The 23,897-nt window shown below is 38.3% G+C and overlaps 1 long non-coding RNA gene across 1 annotated transcript in view; it reads left to right on the forward strand.

Moving 5' to 3' along the window:
• Window positions 1-244: 244 nt before the first annotated feature.
• LOC111871629 overlaps window positions 245-23,897 on the forward strand; it is a 116,812-nt gene continuing 93,159 nt past the window's right edge. Inside the window, exon 1 of the long non-coding RNA XR_002844073.2 lies at window positions 245-644. This is a non-coding gene — a long non-coding RNA (uncharacterized LOC111871629). The remainder of the gene's footprint in view (window positions 645-23,897) is intronic.

Here is a 23,897-nt window from a genome sequence, read left to right on the forward strand (position 1 = left end):
CTTCTAATATTTCCTAAGATGAACTTTAATTTCTTTTCTTTTAAGTCTTCTTGCTAAGGAGACGATCAATTCCGCGTTTTGACTCCTCCCCCGCCACGTTGATTGGTTCGCAATCGATCGTGGGCGTGTCGGAACTTACGAGCGGGGAGCGTAGGGGAAACGTTTCGTTACTTGCGCACCTCACGTTTTCCTAAAAATGCTCAACCATCCCCCCTCCGTCGCAGTAAAAATCACAAAATGAAGATAGCCAAAAAGAATAACACGTAGGCCATTCAACGTATTGGTTGCGTTTTTATGTGACACAATATCCAGTTCTTCTCGTAGCATATTTGGCGCTAGTCTCTCTCAAGCCGTTTTCATCTTTTCTGACTTCTTTTTTTTCTTTTTGTATTTGACGTCATCGCGGAGGGTGGGGGGCGAGGGGAATGAGTGTTGGAGCTTTTCCGAGTTGAAAAATGTAAAAAGGTCCGTTGAGCCTCAGCGTTGCAGGAAGACACCAGTCACGAGGGAATGAGTTCGTTTTATTTTTTTTTAAGGCTTTCTTCGTTTCTTAAATAGACATAAGCCTTTCATAGCATCTGCTTCTCTTCTCATCTGTTCACCCACAGAACTTCTAGTTTCACACGCACAGAAAAGAGAACAAGGTAAGGTAATCCATTTCTCAAACGTTGTCTGTTAGCTCTAAGTTTGCATGTAGCTGTTTGCAGCAAGCTAGCAGGTTAGGCCTTGGCTCCAGGGCCCCTGCCTCCCAGTCTGCTTGCAGCATCCATTTTCCCCCTTACGCTGGCTGAAGCCACCCCTTCTCTGCATGGACAAGAAACAAACATGTCTCGGTCCTTGTGTGGGAAACTTGGTCCAAGGTTTTACATCCAGCCCGACTTGTTAATATAATAACGTAAGAAAAAAGACAGGTTTCCGGTGAATATCTTAAAACTGACTGCCCTCAGATTTCTATTGTGTGTTGTGTATATGTAATCCCCACAAAACCGTATTCTGTATATTTCTCTCTCCTTCTGTCCTTTCTTCTCGTAGATAGCTGCGCAAGGAACCCTTACAGGCATGAAAAATGTGCTGCCTTAGATGTATTTGATGTATATGTGTAACACATAGCTGCAGTGCGAGTTTAAGCCAGTCGTTATTTTAAAACCTAATGGTTATTGCGAGCCTCGAAACACTTTCTGCAGACATCAGTGTATTTTTTTAAGAAATTTTCTAGTAGTACAGATTCTGAGACCGCTGGTGATGAAGTGTAAGTGTATGTGTGTGTGTTCAGTTGTTATCATTACGAGAGAGAGAGAGAGAGAGAGAGTAGTGATCACTTTATCTAAGCTGAATTCTGCGTCTCACAATATAGAGACGAAGGGGGTGGCAGGGGGTGTTTGCAGGAGACGAGCTCCTTAATTAGCGTTGACTCCCCCGGAATCAAGATGGCGTCGCGTCGCGGCGGTGGTGGAGGGTGAGGCGGTGCAAGGTGGGTTTTCTTGGATCGATAACATCGTCGACTGGAGTGTATACTGTCCCGCTCTACATGCTAAGGAGCTTGTTCTGGTGGTAGCCTACATATAATGGATAGGATGGGACTTGGTTGATGTAACACAGGCTAGGATAACCAAACAAAGGCTGGAGGCTTAACTTCCATAGCGAAAGGGTGTCTTATGGCTAGGACCTAATATAAACAGCGGTAACTGGATATTTGCTTATAGTATCAGTATTTTGACAGGCTGCATATCGATTAGGCGGATGTAACAGTTGTTGTATACAATGTCTGTCCTTTTAGAATTTCTCTTCTAATATATTCATTTACATCACTCAAAGAGAGCGCCTTGAGAAGACTGGATATTTGATACTGAAACAGATATAAACAGATGTTCATATTGTAGGATTTGATGTTTTCACAGAGGTGGATATGAAGAGTTTTATCTCTTAGATCTCTTTGCTACCTCGTTTCTTGCTTGATTTATTCTTCGACCCTGAAGATGGTGGCGGTCTGAAATGTCGATTGCCTTTCAACGGACTACATGGAGTTACATAACAGACTGCACAAACAAGGAATTCCATAATATACTATTGAAACGAATATAAATTCATATATACAGATTTACATATCATATCTCCCTTAAGCAAAGATACAGTTTCCGGAAGAAATTTATAAATCAAAAACAGTGAAATCAAAGCAGAGAGTTTATCCCATGATTTATTATAGGTATTTCCAGAACAGGAGGTACGCGGTAGCGTAGATGGTTGAGGCACTGTGTTAGAAGTGAGAAGGTCGCGGGTTCGAGTCTCGATGATCTCATTAGATTTTTCAGTTGACCTAATCCTTCCAGCCGCACTATGGCCCTGGGGTCGACTCGACCTCTAACAGAAACGACTGTCAGGAATGTTCCTAGGGCTAATGGGCGGCATGCCAGAGCGTAAGGCTACAATCTTACCGCCATCTGTGAGCTGATTATCTAGAGAAATTATGGGAGCCTCGACGTCCCGAAGCTCCATGGGCTTTCACGTCCTGATATAGGGATAACTTTACTTTTACTTACAGAAGAAACGCATTTCTTTCTTCCATGCATAGGAGAACACATATTTTTAAGGATGAGATTTGTAATTGTCATTATTCAACTTTGGGTTATCATAGCAACGAATTCTCGATCGTTAACATGTCGCATGTAGGTAAGTTACACAATGGGTCACGAACGAGCGAGCAGTCGTTTGTTTGAGACCGTAATGTCCATTATTTTAATATGTGAAGTGTTGTATAATATGTAAATGAGACAATTTGCAATTTATTATTTAGGGCTGTTATTCGTGGGTCGGCCTCGATGTACATCCATGGTTCATGGGAATATTTTCTTTGGAATTTTTGAAATAAAGATATGAATTATTTTTCGTTAGAATGAAATGATTTTATATCAGCAATTAGGTTGAACACAGTGGTACTGGGGCAGATTTTCAGTTTCCCCTGCCAATTCTAATTCCATTATTCATCTTATCACTGACGCTAGATATAATCATGACGAAGAGCATCGTTAAATAACAATTAAAAGCTCAGTTATTATGCCTATTTCTTAGGCACATTTTTACCTATATACTATCTTATTTGAATAAGATTAAAATAATTCAAATTTAATCTCTTAAATTATATTCCTTTCTGTATGAAAGCCTTACCAAGTGCTTCAAGATTAAAACTCTGCACTTCACTCTGAGAGTACGCACATGCGCGTTATATGAGTCTCGAAAAAGAAAAAGCGATTATTTGCTTAAACAGAATTACTCGACTCTTTTTGTAAGGATGAACTGAATATTAAACCTGATTTAGATTAATTTAATGTTTCAAAATAAGTACTGTACAACATTAGAAGCTGGTATGTGTTCAAAATCCAGGCCAAATTTGTGGTCGTTATGCACACGAATTGTCTCTCTTCATGACTTAGAATTAGGCCTATTTTATTTTGAAGTATGAGAGCTTAGAATTATGAGTGACTATTATTTTATTCTACTATTTTAAGAGTTTAAACTAACACTGAAAACCATAGTCACCCATAATAATAGGATAATGCTTTTTCGAAGTGCAGATTATATGGAAAATTATGTTTCAACCAATGTCGCACTTGGATTCCCTCACTTCTGATCTCGGCACCAGTGACGTACAGGGAACGTTATGTACAGTGCAGCATATATTGCACCAGTAGCATGGAAACTATATAGAATTCCTATTGTACCCGGAAAATCAGAATTGATTCAGAATAGCTGAATTTGAGAAAGGGAGATTACTTGGATGAAATAATAAAAACTTGGAAGAAACCACGTAATGAGGAGCTTCATAAATTGTACTCTACGCAAAGTATAATTAGAATGATGAAGTCTAAGGCGATAAGATGGGTAGGACATATAGCACGTATGGTGAGGAATGCATATAGGGATTTTTGAGAAAGACAGAAGGAAAGGGACCATTATGAAAGCTTAGATGAAACTAAGAGGATAATATTAAGATGGAGCTTAAAGAAATAAGATGGTATTGACTGGATTCATCTGACTCAGGGAAGGGACTAGTGGACGGATCTTGTGAACGCGGTAATGAACTTTAGGCTTCCATAGAATGTTAGGAAGTTCCCGAGTAGCTGAGCGATGTTTGGCTTCTCAAGGAGGACTGAGCTCCATGGAGTTAGTTAAAATCGTTGTAAAGAGCGGACAGATGACTGTCAGCTTCAGGCATGACTTTTCAGACTGCACGTGAAGAATTCAAGATATACGTAGCACGTCTGAGGCCTAATTTATGCATTCGTCACGCGTATAGGCCTAATCATTATTTTCATTAATCGAATTTGTAGCTGCTTACGAGAATAGTCTCGGGAAAGAACACTTGTCTTTTCTATCTCTTTATTTAGCACAACAATACATTTCAACGTTACATGTAGATTCTATGCTTTAGTTACAAGACCCTGAATTAAGGTTTACATTATATTGTGGCCTACTTAGCCTGTTATTTTCATGAATAACGTAGATTAAAAATAATAAGCCTTAAATTTTTATGACAAATAATTTAGTGTAGTCTGTGACACACTCCTCTTCTACTGTGAAGATGGAGGTAGCAGATTTGTGTGAAACTATTGTAACGATCCACGAGACTACACGGCGTCACATCCAGGAGAAGAATAACCTTCATATTCTCCGCTATTAGACCTTCAGATCTCACATTCTGGAATGTGTTAGACCTTCAGCTCTCACATTCTGGAATATGTTAGACCTTCAGATTTCACATTCTGGAATATGTTAGACCTTCAGATCTCACACTCTGGAATATATTAGTCATTCAGATTTCACATTCTGGAATATATTAGACCTTCAGATCTCACATTCTAGAAGATATTAGATCTTCAGAGCGCACATTCTGGAATATATTAGACATTCATGTATCACATTCTGGAATATATTAGACATTCAAAACTCACATTCTGGAATATACTACACATTCAGATCTCACATTCTGGAACACATTAAAGACCAGTAGAATAGATGCTGTTTTAAAATCACATTTTGTGAATGAAGCAAACATACGAGAAATACAGGCCTACATTTTGAGTTTTCATGGTGGTGATTATTAGGGTTGTGATGTTTACTGTTGTGGGGTTATGTAGTATACTTCCACGAAACTACATATTGTAACAACGCCCCCCCCCCCAAAAAAATTCTTCGTAATATGCAAAATAAATTTAAAGCAGTCGTTGGATTTTTCAATTGACCTAATCTTTCCAGCCGCATTATATCCCTGGGTTCGACTCGCCTCTAACAGAAATGAATACCAGGAATCTTCGGGGAGGGGGGGGTAAAGGGTTGCCGGCACATAAGACTGACAACATCACCGCCATCTATGAGTCTATTGTCTAGAATATGTTGGAGCCTCGACGTGTCACAAGCCTATGGGCCCCCACAGCCTGTTACAGAGATAGCTTTACCTTTTTCTACCATTCATTTTGTTGCCATTCTCCTGTGACAATATGAATCACTGGGCCTACTTTATTTATTTCTTAAAATATTGAATTTTTAAATTTTAATAAATACAGGCAAACATTTTGAGCAAAAATATACGAATTTTTACTACTCAATAGTTTTGAAATAATACGAAAGTTAATTAAATTTGGGTTAATATATTAGGGACGAAATGAAATTGTAATTTCTGTAAATCAGTGAAATTTATTTTCAGTCTGTATAGAATTTATAAGAAATTTCAGAGCACACACGGATGTAGTCAGCTTACTATTATATTTTATGATCTTTCTACTCGAATTATTTAAATACGCTTTCCTTATAGCAGCCGTATGCTAGAATTTCAGTATAAAAACACGAAGATGGACACTTAAATTTTAAGGACCGAATTTCTTCTAAATAATATACGTATAAGTATCCAGTCTGTACCTCACAGGAAACAATTACGTCTCCGTTACAAAGCCCAACCGGTTAATGCTGTTTAGGGAAACAATCACTGTTTATTGTGAGAACCTACTGCAATTTGAAATTGGAAGGCCTAATTTATTTTAAAATTTACTTAGGCCTATTTATTTCAATCAGTAAGCCTATTTTTTTAAGCCTATGTTACAAGTATTGAAGAGTGTTGGCTCAGGCAGGAACCTTTCTAACTCATATTTGAGAGGCGTTCGGTTCGAACCTCGGATGGGACACCCACTATCCTAATATTTTTGTGGTCTTCCCCAGTACCTACAATTAAATGATTAGCTAGTGTCTTAAAATAGGCCTCAACCGCGTCATTCCACATAATTTTCAATCTATTATTCATTGTATAATTCGAGGCTGTACAGTGTAAATAGTAATATGATCATTAAATAAATCATAAAATAAATAAAGTTGCCTACATCAAACACACTTGTACGTGTTCCTAGGCCTACAGAATTATATGGAACAATGGCACATGGCACATAGGAGCCATCGGGGTCGTGATCAGGCGGTTAATTCGCAAGATTCTCGCCGTGGATGCCCGTGTTCAATTCCAGATCAATCTTCAAAGACAAAATCTCTCGATTCAACCTATGACCGGTTATTTTCAAATACTTTATTAATGTATTATTCAACTAAGAGACGCAGTACATCGTGTAGCTCTTAAAAAGCTCCTTCCTCTCCACCCCCCTCAAACAAAATGAAATTGTTTATTTTTTTTTCAAATATTGTTTACGTTAACTGCATGACTCAAAGGCGTAAAAACGTGTTCGATGAAACTTAGCTGCAGATATGAATCAGTTGACGGTTATCGATATGAGAACCTTCCCCACTGGTCCTGTTATGTAATATAAGCTATTACTGTAGACAACTCTGTTTTCTGGGTTCGATACTCAATGGTTTTATTGCACAGCTAGACGGATGTTGAATCTGCACATGCGCCCTGCGTAGCTCACTGTTCCCCTTCCACTCCTCCTTGATGTGTGAAGAACTCAGTGCGGTAGAGTGTAGAGGGGCTGTCGGCGGGGGCGAAAAGGGGAGTAGACTGGTGTTTAAGAAATTTTTGAATGGGGAACCTGGTTAAGAACTTTTCTGACACCACAGAATTCATTGCTATAAAGTAACATTTGGGAGTGGCACCAAATTATGAGTTTCCGTGGTGAGGGGCCCAAAATGCGCAACTCTACAGACGATTTTCACGGGATTAGCTCTTGTTCCCAGATATTCACTGCTCATTTTGATGTTTATTGGTGCACTGTCTTGATGTAAGGAGTTTTTAGTATTCAGCTTCTATGAATTTTGAATTAAATGGCTGGTCCTGTAAGTAGTCCACACACAGAGTTATATTAATTAGACGAAAATATAGAAGTTAGCATTCACCCTTCATAGACAAGTGTCCTTGGGTTCGATTCCCGGGCAAAAGTTCGCATCTCCTGAAACTTTCACGGTTTTATCAGATCCTGCAGTTGCAGAAGTGCAGGTCAGTTTCCTTCCACACCCCTCTCCATTCATGACTCATAGTAAACACTCCCCCCAATCCGAAACTACACCACCAACGAGGCTAATCTAGAGGTAAAATTCTAGATCAATATTAGAAAGAAAATATTGCTTACATTTTCAAGCACGAAGAGTAAAGGAAGCAGGAAACCAGCAAGAAACAATGGATACAAACAATTTCACGTTGTTGCTCGGTGTTTGCTTACTTGGCTTCTTCTAACCTGAAGATGGAGGTAGTATTTTCCTCCGAAAAGTTCGTAAAGTACCTCACTACATGGCGTAATGTCCCTAAAGATAATACTCTTCAAATTATAACAATTCTTAATCAAATATGATTATGAAATAAACAACTCTACTATTTCACTGTTGTTATGCGGTTTGTGTTTCTGGAAATGGTGAAGGAAATAAACAGACATTTCATAAAATTATTTTAAATGAAGAGAGAATTGTGAAATTATGTAGGGTAAGAAGGGTCTATGCGCTTGCCTCGCCCTTACATGGTTGAAAGAAATCATTTCAAACACACAGAACAGGTTTTTCGTACAAGAATAATAGTAACGGACTGCAGAATACGGGCAGACTCAGGAGCCCATATCAGAGTACACCTGGAAGTGTTAACGATAGTTTCAGGTTATATTTTTCCTTGTATTTTGTAGAACGAGTTAACTGGAATGTTAAATTTTAATTCACAACAGAGTTCATTTAAAACTGAATCACCACCTATCCAACTAACTAAACAACAAATTCATCGTTACAATTATATCTCTTCTACCTCTTCTTCTCCTTTTCGTTCTTCCTTCATCAGTTTCTCATCTTCAGTTTAAATAATGAATTTATTTTATATAACATCAATTTTTCAAAGCTCAATTTTCCAATAATAAAAAAGGCAAACTATTCCTGTAACAGGCCGTGAAGGCCAGTAGGGTTTTGAGACGTCAAGGCTCCCACATATTCTAGACAATCAGCTCACAGATGTCGTTGATGCTGTCAGCCTTACGCGCCGGTCGCCATTTACACCTCAGGAAGATTCGTGTTACTCATTTCTGTTAGAGGCTGTGTCGACCCCAGGGGCCATAATGCGGCTGGAAGGATTAGGTCAATTGAAAAATCCAATGACTTAATCGGGAATTGAACCCTTGACGTTCCGGCTTGTAGCGAAGTGCCTCAACCACCTAACGAACTTAATATCTATTGTCCACTCGTATGAAAGTCTCCGTATTTTCTCGTGTCCTTATTTTCTTTCCTTGCATTCAGATTGTGGGCAAGACGTATTTTTCGGTATTGTTTCATACTTACGCGTGTTTAATTGAATATAGCCGTACTCTTTCAGCGCTCTATTTTGAGGGGTTAGGAATAAAGTAGCATAAATCTCTTCCCCCAGAAATGTTCTTGGAATATTCTTGGAGGTAAAGGGCGGCCGGCGCGTAGGGCTGACAACCTTGCTGCCATCTATGAGCCGATTGTCTAGAAAATGTGGGAACCTCAAAGTCTCACAACTCTATGGGCCTCCACGGCTTGTTACAGGGATACCTTTACTTTCACTTTTACTTTATATCAGTATATAACAATGTCAATCCCCGAAAAGGAATTTGTCAAAAAATCCATTCTGCCGTACCTCGAATTTAATTAGTTCCTCATTACATTTAATCATGATAAGACTTAGTACAATGTGCTGATAAATATATATTGTAGAGCCGTTGCTATGGAGCGACCGAGAGATAGGCAAATATACCAGAACCATTTCTAGGCAACATATCGGAGAACACGTTCCAGCAGCGACAGATACGAACGCAAAAAAGGAACAGCAAGAGCAGAACGGTGTTTTCTGTGTGGTTCGTGCCGAGAGGTTATAAGTCAGTTGATAGACGGTGAAGAGAAAACTGGGAGGCTGGTGTGAAATGGCTGCGAGTTATTTGGAAGTGTCCTCAGTTGAAAGTCCGACTGTGAAGAGGAGAATTTATATGTGATAACTGGAGAGCCCAAGTCAGTGAGACTAGTTCCTATGTTAAGATACTTTTCTGGGAAACGGCTAGTGGAGACTCTTTAAGAGACTGAGGACACAGACTTGTGTGTGTAAGTGTGGTCAATATATCGAGTCACCAACCCAAACCCCGTCTACAGTCACTACAGAATACTATGAAAAATTTTCAGTATCAGATTTGGGGTTAAATTTATTGGACATTGTTATAAAATTTTTATATTAATTTATTATTATTTTCACTATTTGTTTAACACTTCAAAAGTCATACATAATATCCTATGCTCAATTTTGATATGTTTAAGTTTATCAAATTGGTAGAAGGATAGAAGCTTTCGAAGGTAAAATAGATTCAGAATATCAAGTTATCATTCACTTGACATCATACGAAAATTTGTAATCACCACCTAAACCCAGATGCCTTGGATGAATGTAGTTCTTAGGTAATACAAGAAAGTAACGACAAGGGTGAAAAGTTGCTCAAAAGAAACTGGTGCCCTTCACAAAGTTGTATCGCGGGTTAACCAACCTGGAATATACCTCATCTTCAGATAAAGAACAGGACAGCATAACATTCAATTGCAGTGTCATTGCTTGTTCTTCCGTTTCCTCTGTCCCGCAGTGATTCAGTATTAATTCGGAAACTATGAATAAGGGTAATTTAACCCTTTTATGGGCCCCACAGATGTCTGTGTCTAATGTCTTCAAATATATTCCGTGGCTTCGACAATGCCGATATATTCTTTTAATCACGAATTAAGAGATTAATTAATATTCTCGTGGCCACAGAAAAAATGTGAAAGATTTCCCATTTTACGAAAGAAGATGAAAGAAGGTTTAGTGAGAGGCACTTCATTTTCTGAAGGGTGAGGAGAGAAAAATTTCGTCTTTGACTGTTGTCAGTTAGTGTCTGCTCATCCTTATGGTAAATTTACGTTTGAGGGAAGGTAAAGAGTTATGAAATAGATTTGTCTATGTCTGAATAACATCATTATTTAAAAATTAAATTCCGAGCTCGCATTAAATGCGGAACGCAGCAGCTTAATCAGTTGAGGTACTATGCTGCAAGCCTGAAGGTAGCGGTTTCGATTCCCGATGGGGCCATTGGATTTTTCAATTTACCTACTATCTCCAGCCGCACTATGGCCCTGAGATCGACTAAGCCTCTACCAGAAATGAGTACCAGGAATCTTCCTGGGGATAAAGGGAGGCCGGCTCGTAAGGCTGACAACTTCACCGCCATCTGTGAGCCGATTGTCTAGAAAATGTTTCACAACCCTATGGGCCTCTACGGCCTGTTACAAAGATATTTTTACCTTTATTTACTTTTTTACTTTTACATCTCAATAAATAAACTGTTTTCACGTTACAAAAATCACTTATTAATGTTTAGGGAAATAATAATAATTCAATTCAATTCAATTCAATTCATGTTTATTTACGTGCAATAACTTAACAGCACAGTGGCCAATTACAAAGTTAGCATGAGTATATAAGGTACAGAAAATAATTAAAACAAAATACAAATATGACAAATAAATCTGTGAACATAAATCTAAAGAAGACTGAAATATATACATACATTTATGAAATATTACGAATGTTGCTAATACTGTTAGTAACTAAATACTAAGCTAAGACAACTGGGAGTGATAGCATAAAATTAATAATAATAATAATAATAATAATAATAATAATAACAACAACAACAACAACAACAACAACGAAACAACAGAAATACGTAGTCTGGGACACATGCAGTAGTTTTATATATTAAAACAAGTGGTACATATAGTTCCTACTATGCTCTAAAGGGCTAAATTACAATACTAAATAGGATCAGAAGACTAAACGACCATATAAAAATATTTGTTTTATGGGTCCATTCCTGAGCCAGAAGCTTCCACTTCACATGCCTCTATCCTATTTCTTCAAAGTGCATCTTAATGTTATCTTTGCATACGTTCCTAGAGACTTCTTTCCTTTGTGAATTTTTTATTTTTCATTTTCCTTGGTCTGTTCACCACAATAATGCGTATTTTACGATGGGCACAGAAATATTCATACAAAGTTAAAAGTTCGTATTACAGGATTAGCCAACGAAACCTTACGGATCTCCATATTAACGGAGAATGTGATAGCAATGATGAAATGGGAGACATTCGAAGTTAATAAAATGTTCTGAAGGAGGTCAGAGGTTATATGTAAACAAAATTTGAACACATTACGACAGAAATATCATAACTTGAATCTGTATAGTCATGTAACATTGTAGAATTCCTGATATATTTTTATATATCCCTAAATATCTTTCATGAACCTGAGTGATTTCGACAAGAACTGATCTCCGACCTGTAATTATGAGATTCGTTTGACTAATCAGTCTAGAGAACAGAAGCAGCCATTTGTTACTCCGAATCAGATCATGCGCAGTGTCGACCTTGATATCGGATTTCCTCTTGATCTCACCTTAGTTTTATCATCCTGTTTTCCTGAAGAAAAAGCTATTGAACTGTCATGTCTGTCTCCATTTCCCCACTCACCAATTTGTGTCAAGCTCCTGTGCCTTGAAGCTGTACAGAGCTCGGGTTTAGAACGTCACTGCACTGAAACCATTTACCTTGGTCTACAGGTAATAAGCCCTCTAGACCTGTGTCCTTTCGGGAGGTGCTCAACTCGAATATCGGTTAGGATATCCGATATTATTATTGAGATATTTCGTAAATTTCCTCATTCCGTCAGGAAAATTTTTATAGGCCACGACCTCCTCACACGAGGAACGACTACATTTCTTGATCTTATGCTGAGCTATCACCCGCTAGGTGCTGATGTTCGCTCTTGAAGCGGATCATTTACAAAAATATCAAAATTCTGGGGGAATATTTAGGCGTATACGTCATTTTGAGTGGTCATTTCATAAACAGTCTTCTTTTATATACATCCTATAAACTTGGAAAGAAGAAAGAATAATGTATTCATAGGCCTAATTTTACGTTGTTTCTAGATTATGATAAACCTACACTTCCTTTAATTAACGTAGGTCACGTGAAATTTCCAGCGTTTGTTTAAAAGCGGTTTGCTTCATTTGAATGGAACAGAAACAAACATTTCGCGTGAACACGCTACACGTTAAATTAATTACCAGTAGCCTTAATAAATAAAGAACTCCGCGCAGAGATATGTGGGGCGGACGCACGCCTTCTGCACATGCGCATGAGCATTTTATAACTTTCAATCTCTCAATTCGTTATCCCACGCGTACGTACATATGCTTTGGTGCGGAAAAGGGAAAATGTTTAAATTGCAAGCAGGCATTCAGGAAAGAAAGAGTGCACATGAATGACTCTTTCACGCCTGCCGATACGTCTGAACGAAACACCAGTCTGCCGAGACTGACCTGTAAGACCGTAGCGTGACGTTAAGAGGAAGGTGAAAGAAGGCTATAGTCTGATTCAATTTGGAAAGTGCTGGCGTGTATATGCAGTTTTGATTCTATTTACAAATGAACAATAAGTGGAATAGGCGTATTTTACTTGGTCTTCCGGTTTTACAGTTTTATTTCGTTTGAAATATTATCGGTTTTCTCAGGATAAATTATGAGATAAATCAGGTTGTATTAGAAGTTGAAGAACTATCAGGGATTTTAACAAAAAGCCTGTAAGGTGGGAAGGACGGGCATAAATATAGATTTGATATGATTTCAGGCATAACTGCTTCATTCTGTAGTCGAGAAAAATAATTAATTTCACTGGATCAATTACATTATTGATATTGTAAATATAATGAAAAATTAGACAATTTTTTTTGTGCACGAAGAATCTTCTATTTAGTTGTATTATATATTTTACGTTTTATCAATAAAATTTAAATAATTCTTTAAATTTTTGAATCTGCAAAGTGACGAAAAAGCTGTCGCGACTGTAAGCACGCAAATGAGAAATGTAAGATTAATTAATAGTGGACGACCTGGTTATAATGCTAGTTTTTATTTGAAATACTGAAAAGTGAAATTCATCAAAATAATATTTAGAAAAGAAATATAATCTCTACATCACAGGAGACACATCATATCTCCTTCACAAAGACCGAACTTTTAATACTGAGAGAAATAAATAATATGTGTTTATTCTAATAATATACTAATTCTATAAATATATTGTGGAATGCAAACACGTTGCCAGGCAACGACCGAGAAGGAAGCAGCTATATAACAGTCGCTACTGAGTAATGGTTTCCCAAACAAGCATGTTTCTTCGGCAACATCATACTGTAACAGAGGAACGGTGTTTTCTGTGTGGTCCGTGCAAAGATGTAAGCAGAACAGTTAGTGAGAGTCAATTAGTTGAGAGTCGACAGTTGGAGCAATGACTTAGTTGTGAGACAGTTACCGGCCAGTAAGAACGTGAGCAAAGAAGCAGAGGTAATTGTTGAAATCCGTCATCAGGCAACGATTGGTGAAGGTAGAGCAACTTGAGTAAACATTAAGTGTACTGGAGGTACAGTAATCTCTAGAGTGTGTAACTCTGAGAGACTGTCACAGCTATTTGTAGTTATGTTCTGTAAGTGTCAAATAAATCCAATTACCAATCCAAACCCCGTCTATAGACACTCATACACATGACAGTATTCTGTGGGCAAAATTCAGAGATTGTATATGTTAAACGAAGTGTTAGGACTTATACGTGTATCTAGCCTAGAATGTGCCTACATTCTCTGCAATGGTCAGTAAGCTGTGTATATTTATTCCCTTGATCGTAATAACCAGCCATTACATTTTATAAATATTCTATTCTGCAATTTTAATCTGAAAATCTAATTATATCTATACAATTTTTCTTCTAGTTTTTACAAATCGTTCAACTGGATGTTAAACTTTATCGACAGGCCGTGAAAAGAAAACCTGGTAAATGTTTCTAAGAGTTGTCCGTTTCTTATATTATTATTATGATGTTGGACATTGTCTAGTTTTCGAAAGTTATAGAATCTTAACCCTTTAAAGCTTTAACACAACAAAACTCTACATTCTGACCAAGGAGTTTATCTGTTTGTTCCATATGAAACAGCGACTCTTGCCCTAAATAGCATTAACCGGTTGGTCTTTGTAGCGGAAATGTAACTCGTTTCCTGCGAGGTACAACCTGAATTTGTATATATCATTTCGAAGAGCCTCAATCTTTAAAGCGTTAAATGGATCTAACACCGGCAAGAACACCAGATACAATAATTATATAGAAGCAACTATGTTATATAAACTATTTATTAATCTATACGAGGCTCTAATTTAGGCCTAAAACAAATATGAAATACGTGTCTTGAGAGAAGAAATTTATTTAAATCACATTTGCTTAATTTTTGATGATATGTGACGCCATGTAGTTGTATAATATTTTCCGACATTTTGGAGGAAATTATTGCCTCAATCTTCAGGAATGTAGAGAAAGCCAAACAAACGAGAAAGATTCAAAGATTAAAAAGAGCCACGCTTGCCTTCTTCTTCGCCCTTGAAGATGGAGGCAGTATGTTCATTTGAAACGTCAGTTATCCCCTGCCAGACTACATTCCGGGCTGTAAGAACGTGAAATGTGGTATTGCTTTCATGTTCGCCGAATGATCGGTTGGCGGAGGAATACAATTGGCCGCTCAGTGGCCTCAGGCTCTGCGAGCGTTACGTTCACGTCAGCGGTATGGAACTGCGGTCGCTTCGCGTTAAACTGTTACACAGCAAGGCAATAACCGAGGTCAGGCGGTTGCAGTTACCGGCGATCAAGCTATGACTCTCCGGTACTTCGAGACCGCCATGCTCGGTCGATGCAAAAAATAAAATTCAAGGAAACTTCTCCAGAAATTTTTCACTGTTAACGATGCATTTGTCTGTTTGCTTCAACAAAACATCTTTTTAAGAATTATATATTTTTTATGGCAACAAGGTGAAAATTAGTTATTTAGCTTTGTTCTTTCCTTATCATATCAAATTATGTACATAACATTCTGGATACTGATAAAGGAATTAATTTTCAGAATCTACCAATTATTATTCTCTGCACTGAAAAGTAATGCGAAAAAAACTATTCCCAAATGTAAACATATGTAAAAAATCCTTAGAATTCTACATTGATTTACATTTTCGTAGTTTTCTTCAATTTGTCAAAGAACAACAAAACGACTGCTATAATTCTAACAACTAATATTTTATGGACATATTAATAATTCATTACTATTCCAGCAACTCAGTAATTTCTTAAATAATGAAAGATTTTCACGCAATCTTACAGAAAGGGATTCATATCCTTCATGTTTATGGGGGTGTGAAAGTAGGCGACTACTAAATGACCCCCTTTTCTATGTGGTGTATTTGTATAGAATTTTAAATATCTTGTAAAATTTTGTAAATCTTAGAGCATGTGCAGAATATCAGTCATATGAAGAAATTTTCGGAATTTATTTGAATCATTTGAAACATGCAGACACAGACAGAAAAGAAAAAGCGGAATTTGTAGACACTACATCGTAAGGTGGCGGAGGGAACAGAGAGAAATTTCTTTCTCTGAAAGTTCCCAGGAAAAGCTCGCTCTTCCTTCTGGTAAAGGTAGGTTGTGGAGAATATAAAGAAGGTAAAGCTTTGGGAAGTAAACTTAAGTAAGACCAGCGGAAAGAATTTAAGTAGGATACTTATTGCTTCAGATAAAAAAGTTGATATTAAATCTGAGAGGGGTGCATAAGAATGAAATTTTGATTTAGTATCTGGAAGGTAGCATTCGCACCGAATTTTGATGTTAACATTGAGAGGGGTGCAGGGTAACGTTAAATTTTTGGTGTCAAAAGAAAATTTTTCTACAACAGACAGAAGCTATAGACAGCCTTGATAGAGTTAAGCGGTCGCAGGTCCTTCCGGAAACAAAGCGTTACCTAGACAGCAATCAGGTATTTAGACAAACTGTACCTTTAACGCTATGCCGTCGTCCAGTTCTGAAAAGTCTACAGACTTACTTCACAAAATTTAGTTTCATATACAGGGTGTTTCAAAAAGAGCTTTACAATTTTGAGAGCTTATATAAATTTATACAGAGGACATACATAACATTTTGAACTATCATAATGTAGCAAAACACACCGAGTTTCATGCACGTGGTACTGTACTACCCAATACCGCCACCGTGAGCGCTCCCGCAGTTGAAATCAAGATGACTACTTTCACAGGTACAGAGCGTGCTCGTTGTGTGTTTTGGTTCGAAGAAACGAAGTCTGCTACACAAGTTCAAAGGAAATTTCGCACTCAGCATCGCAAGGAACCTCCCAGTACGCGTAAAATATACTCCTGTCACAAGAATTTTGTTTAGACTGGATGTTCTGTGGGCCATGCCAAGCCACCCGGTCGGCCACGTGTTTCTGACGCTATAGTGGAACAAATTAGGGAGAGCTTCGTTCGAAGTCCACGAAAGTCAACGCGACGTGCGTCTCGGGAAACTGGCATTCCAAATGTTACTGTGTGGCGAGTGTTACGAAAATGTTTGCACTTAAAAGCGTACAAATTATCCATCGTTCAACACCTTACGGATGCAGATAAGGTGGTTCGTAAGGAATTCTATATGTAAATACAATCGGATACAAGACGATGAGAAGTTTCTGGACTCCGTAATTTTCAGTGATGAGAGCATATTTCATGTCAGTGGTAAGGTCAATGCCCACAACTGCAGGATCTGGGGCAGCGAAAATCCACGTGTCTCCCTGGAGCATGTTCGTGATAGCCCAAAAGTGAATGTGTTTTGCCCCCTCAGCAAAGAAAGAGTGTAAGGTCCCTTCTTCTTCATGGAGATGACCATTACCGGTACCGTATATCTGGACATGCTCCAAGAGTTCCTCATTCCCCAGTTAGACGAAGATGACCAAGAAGGACGCATTCACTTCCAGCAAGACGGCGCACCCCCTCATTACCTTGGAGAAGTGCGCGAGTACCTCAACACCCGTTTCCCAGGTCGGTGGATTGGCAGAGAGGCGCCGATAGCATGGCCACCTCGTTCCCCGGGTCTTACTCCCCTGGATTTCTTCTTATGAAGATTCGTTAAAGATCGAGTGTTCGTACCACCTTTGCCTGCAAATGCCGTTGAGTTCTGAACTCGAATTACTGACTCAGTTGCAGAAGTGACGTCAGAGGTTCTACGTAGCGTGTGGCAAGAGACTGACTATAGGTGGGACGTCTGCCGCATTACCAATGGAAGTCACATTGAACCATAACTATCCGAGGTAAAATCGGTGTGTTTTGCTACATTATGACAGTTCAAAACGTTGTGTATGTCCTCTGTATAAATTTATATAAGCTTTCAAAGTTGTGAAATCCTTTTTAAGACACTCTGTATATGCTCCTGATGGTTAAGGAACAATTTATGTGTCAAGTGCAAAGAGAAGTTTATTATTTGTGAAGTTAATTTTTTTCTTTCCCTTAATTAGTATGAGTGGCATTTTAAATTACTTTGGAATATATTTTTTTTACGACGTTTGTTGTTAATTAAATTAAGAACAGTGCGACCAATAAACCCCCAAAAATATTATAATAACTTTAAAATTATTTGAAAATAATTAGAGGAGATCCTGTTGAAATAAACTGTAAAATAGAAATATTAATACAGGATTTCTAATTGTTATATGCTAATTCTAGAGAAATCCATTAGTTATTAAGATAAACATAAAATTAAATTTATTTCATCTCACCTTCCAAGCCTGCTTCTGCAGGTTTCTTGATCTGTTTACTTTTGGAACCCTGGATATGAAGGTGATATGTTCTTCCGAAAGGTCGGAATCTCATTAAACGACACGGAATTAGAGCTCGGATGACTGTGCTCTTTAAGTATTTCTCTGTTATCATTATATACTCTTGTTACACATACATCAAGTCTTGGAGAGATTTCTACACACACACACACACAAACAAAGCAAAAACGTAATCATAAGGAATGCCGTCTTCTGGGATGTGGCGTCGTGTGGATCTTGTGTAACCCGATGTTCCGGAGGAAAGTATCGCTTCCATCTTCAAGGTAGAAAAATCCGCGATCGAGGAACAAGCTTGAGCAACTGTCTGCTCTTTAAAGAACAGCATATGGCCGCAATACACAATGCAGTGAGAAGCAAATCTCATTTGACAATTGCTCACATCAATGGAATTTAAGTGGTATTATTTTGGGCTTTTTATAACAATTCTATGACGTCAAAAATTTAAAAGGTTTTTAATAGAAGGCGTTCTGATTCGTTACACTGTATGACATAAGTAAAACAACAACATTTTCAAGGGCCTTCAAGTTGATTCAGCAAGTCTTGAGCACCTCCTGTGAATGATTCAACTGAATCACTCGATATTTTTGTTGTTTTGCTTAATTTAATAGATTTATTGGGACACATGAATTGTAGTTTCCTTTAATGTCTGATATACCATAAGATGATTTTCATGGTACTCATTTTATTTATGGCACTACAGACCTTCTGTTGGACCTTGGCAGACTTTTCAGTTTCTTTATCTACACAGAGTCCGTAGGACTCCTTGGAGGGGGATCAGCCCGACGCAAGGCCTCTACCTGCACACAGAACAACACAAACACAAAATAAACGTACACAGACATCCATGCCATGAGTGAGATTCGAACCCACTATCCCAGTGTTCGAGCGAGCGAAGATGGTTCATGCTTTAGAGCACGCGGCTACTGTGATGGGCGTGGTACTTATTCAGTATTTACTTACTTACTTACTTAATTACTTACTCATGGAGCTGAGCCCTTCTTGAGGAGCCGCCAATACTGCAGCTACTCAAGAATTTCCTAGCATTTTATGGAACCCGAAGATTCATCACCGTGTTCACAAGAGCCCTCCACTGGTCCCTATCCTGAGCCAGATCTATCCAATCCATACCATCCCATCCTATCTCTCTAAGATCCATTCTAATATTGTCCACCCACCTACGCCTTGGTCTTCCCTGTGGTCTCTTTCCTTCTGGCTTTCCCACCAATATCCTATACGCATTCCTCGTCTCCCCCATTCGTGCTACATGACCTGCCCACCTCATCCTCCTTGACTTGATCATTCTAATTATACTTGGAGAAGAGTACAAGTTATAAAGCTCCTCATTTCACTTATTCAGTACAAGGAAGAAAATTAGATACGCTTCGATGGTGACATCAGGTCTTATTTTAACATAAATGGATATCGTGGAGTAAACCCCATAAAACTGATGAAGCTCGGTTAAGGATGATGAAGTCTGTAAGAGTCTTGTTTTATATATTGCACACTATAAATAAACCCATCACCATCTTTACTGTGAATGGACGTCTTGGAGACTTGAGGTACCTGTTGACTAGTTCCACATCATCCCCCAGTTGTCTCTTCAAATGTCTTCCTCTAATAATTAATTTATATGACTTGTAATTTCCTAAAGTTGTTGGAAGTTCGAGTCCTTTCATTCTGCCGACATGTTGAATCAAGTTGATTTTGTACTCGGAAAATTTTTCTTTTCCGGCATGGGTTCTGCTTTTTAATTAGTTTAATATGTCTTCATTTCTTTTACGTTCCGTCTAAGTTTATTTCTACGTTCGAGTAATAAATTTCATTTTAGCAGCTACAATTCTAGTTCTCTCTTTTGGCTTTCATTTTATAACATTCATTTCCATATAAAAGTGTCCGTAAAACTTGCTACTGTAAAGTTTTATTTTAGTGAGTTTCTGAATTTTTATGGCTTCAAAGCTGTGTTGACGAGGCGCATTACTTTTTAAAATACAACGGAAGAGAAATGTGAGGTCTCTAGTTCTACATTTCGCTACCGCTTGCGCTGAAAGAACAACAGAAGTCTGCAACTTGATTTACCTTTGCAATACTTCATTTACTACTAAGCCCTTCGTTGCCACATTACGTATATCTACTTCGAGTATTCTACCACAAATATACGTTCAGAAGGATTAATGGACATCTTATTTTGCAAAAATATTTCCTGGGGGAGACCCCGTTCTAACCTGGGTAATACACAATACCTTGAGAAATCATATAATTTCTCAAGGTTAAAAAAATTACTAAGAAAATGTATCTCTGTAGCAGACTTTGAAGGCACATAGGGTTGTGAGAAGTCGGGGCTCTCACATTTTCTAGACGATTGGGTTATATTACCTCTGCGAATTAGTTTTTTTATAATTTTGAAAGATTAAAAATTTTACAAACTTTGTCTTTGCTGTAAGATAAATTTGGGAAACTCTGACACCAGCAGAAAATATAGTACAGTAACTGATCACCGTCCTGTATCCACGAGAATCGCACAATATAATGTCCTACTGAATATGCACCTCATGCACAACACAACCTCTGTACACCACACTAAGTCTGCACACGCGACTTATGTAAGCATGCAATGATGGAAATATGAAATACTCTTACCAGTTGAAATGGGATGTTTTAAGTAATTTTACCGAAATTCAACTGCAATTTGGACTTGATTTAATAAAGATTTACGGTAATTAACTAGGTCATCAATCCAATGCAGCATTTACGTAAAAGTATCTACAAGATTATGACTTTATAAAGCCGAAATAAGTCGAAGTAACATTTATAAAAGTGACAACGTAGCACACCAGCAGTGTATTAGCACGCCTAAACGTCGCATCATCAAGAGTAAAAGATAAAAGGAAAAAGCTATTCCTGTAACATGCCTTGGAGGCCCATAAGTTTGTGAGACGGCGAGGTTTCCACATTTTCTCCAGACCAGGCATGTCCAACGCGTCGATCGCAGGACGATTTTTGGTCGAGCTCATAGGCCTATAAGGAAATTATACTTGAAAAAAGTGTAAATTCTCTTGTAATACAAAATAAGAAAGAGATCATAGCTACTATTCAAGATCTTCAATTATCAAGAAACACCGCTGTGCGGCGAATAGAAATGATGTGTGGAAACATAACTGAATAGTTGTCGAAAGATGTTTCCAATTGTGTTGCTTTCTCCCTCCAACTGGTTGAATCTACAGACATCAGAGACACAGCCCAGTTTCTAGTTGCTTTTATAACAAACATCATGTGTCGTGTTATTTTTACCAATATTTTTGCTTAAAGCGAGGTACGACGATAAGAGAGGGTGGTAGATCACTGGCAATTTTGACACTAAAGACACTAAGACCCAGATGGGTGCTTTATTCGACGATAGGCTGACCGACTGACAGTGTGTCGTAATATAAGACAGATTCAAACCAATGGAATCAGTCAGTCGAAGATAGTTCACAAGGCAGCTGAGAAGCCTTGAGTCGAAGACACGAAGCCGTCATGGAAAAGAGTTTTGAATATTGAACTGTGAAGTGTTAACAGATGTTGAAAACTTTATGTGCTATAATTACAGAAATCTTGAAAGAGTTATAAGTAACAGTAGTTACGAGTTTGATTCACCAATCCAAATCCCACCTACAAATCACTAACACTTGTACACATGACAATATATGGAAAAGTCAATTCGCACAGAGTTCACGGGAACGCCAATGGAGGCACCACTTGTCGGCTTACATGTGAGATACGAATAAAATATTACAGCCCTACTTCCATTTGAAATCCTCTATTTCCGGTTAGACGCCGAGATGTAGCCAGTGCGTGGAGTCCACAACAGTCAGATGACGGTGAGAGCGTAAATAAATATACAAATTATATTTCTTGCCCTCAATCTTGCGATCGTTGGCTGAGAAACATCTCTGATTTTCTTAATACTATCCGTAAACTTCTTCAAATTATAATTAGAATGATCAAGTCAAGGAGGATGAGCTGGGCAGGTCATGTAGCACCAATGGGGGAGACGAGGAATGCGTATAGGATATTGGTGGGAAAGCCAGAAGGAAAGAGACTACAGGGAAGACCAAGGCATAGGTGGGTGGACAATATTAGAATGGATCTTAGAGAGATAGGTTGGCATGGTATGGATTGGATAGATCTGGCTCAGGATAGGGACCAGTGGAGGGCTCTTGTGAACACGGTAATGAACCTTCGGGTTCGATAAAATGCTGGGAAATTCTTGAGTAGCTGCCTAATTGGTGTCTCCTCCAGAAGGGCTGAGCTCCATTAGTAAGTAAGTAAACTTCTCCAAATACATCAGAAAGTAGCACATGTACAAATTGTGTTTAGCTTTTAGTTATTCATAAAAACCCCGTTCTCCATAATTTGTTTGTGTAGCTAAAAGACAAGTAGCGCATAAATGTGTCGCTTCAGTGCAGACTTCGAAATGTTAGAAGCTAACATGGATTACGGAGAACAGATTAGAACTCATTGGAACGAGTCCGCCTATGAACTAAAGTGCAAATAAACACACGGGGAGAGAGAGAGAAAATACGGAAAGAGTAAATTGAAACAAACACCTAGCTTTGTCTAGAGTAAAGGTCTTCTGTTTTCTCTTTTTACTAAACCACACAGTCTCTTATTTATTCGTCTGGTCCCCCATTCACTTATGCCGCACTTTCTGGTACACGCATAAATAGGTAAAAAAGAAAGGTAAAGCTATCCCTGTAACCGGCCGTGGAGGTCCATAGGGTTGCGAGACATCGAGGTTCCCACATTTTCTAGATAATTTTCTCACAGATGGCGATGAGGTTGTTGGCGTTAAGCGCCGGCAATCTTACAAACATATAAGCATATACACGATGTATATAAACATATACATATTTTGCTAAACAGGATGATGTAGCGGCAAATTTCTCTGAACAGTTATGTGGAGGGTATTGCGTCTTAACCATGAGCTGTTATCTTCTTATGATTTAGCATGGTGAGCCTCTCCATGTAAGTAAGACCGAGGCAGTAGGATCTAACTTTTAACAACTTTCAATAATAAATACCTTACATTAATATTCACAATTACCGATTTTGTGCTTTAGCGCCATATTATGTTCAGAATATTTTATTTAGTTTCAGTCTCACAATATATTGTGACGTGACGCCTGAAAATCTTAGTACTTCATTGACAGAAAACGGCTCGCTATAACGCGTATCCGTGAAAACGAGTGTGACATGGGGTCTGAGTGCCGGAAGAATCTATTGCTAGACAACGTTTCGTTAAGCACGTTCCCGCGGCAACAAATATTCGCAGTAACAGAAGAACTCTTCGAGATGATGGTCTCAATTCGGTTCTCTCTGAATTATAGAAGAGAGTGCTTTAATTAATTAATTAATTCATTCATTCGTGAACGTTCAATCATTCGGCATTTGTAAGAGAGTTGAGCGTTCAGCTGTGGAGTGTTAAGGGGCGGACAGCGGAAGCTGAAGAAGTGACCGTACGTAAATCAGAACCAAGTCAGTCAGACACTCGTAGTCCAGTAAGGAATGGAGCGAGTCCTAGACAGTCACTGATTGTGAGCATTTTTAATTGATTGCAATTGTAAGGAAGTGACAATAAATCCAATCAGCCAGTCCAGAACCCATTACTATTAGTCACGGAACCCCGGACAGAAGATAATATTGTCTTGAAAATTGGGTAAGCATAAGTAAA

Source organism: Cryptotermes secundus, unplaced genomic scaffold (assembly GCF_002891405.2).
Source record: "Cryptotermes secundus unplaced genomic scaffold, Csec_1.0 scaffold2326, whole genome shotgun sequence".
Classification (NCBI taxonomy): Eukaryota; Metazoa; Arthropoda; class Insecta; order Blattodea; family Kalotermitidae; genus Cryptotermes; species Cryptotermes secundus.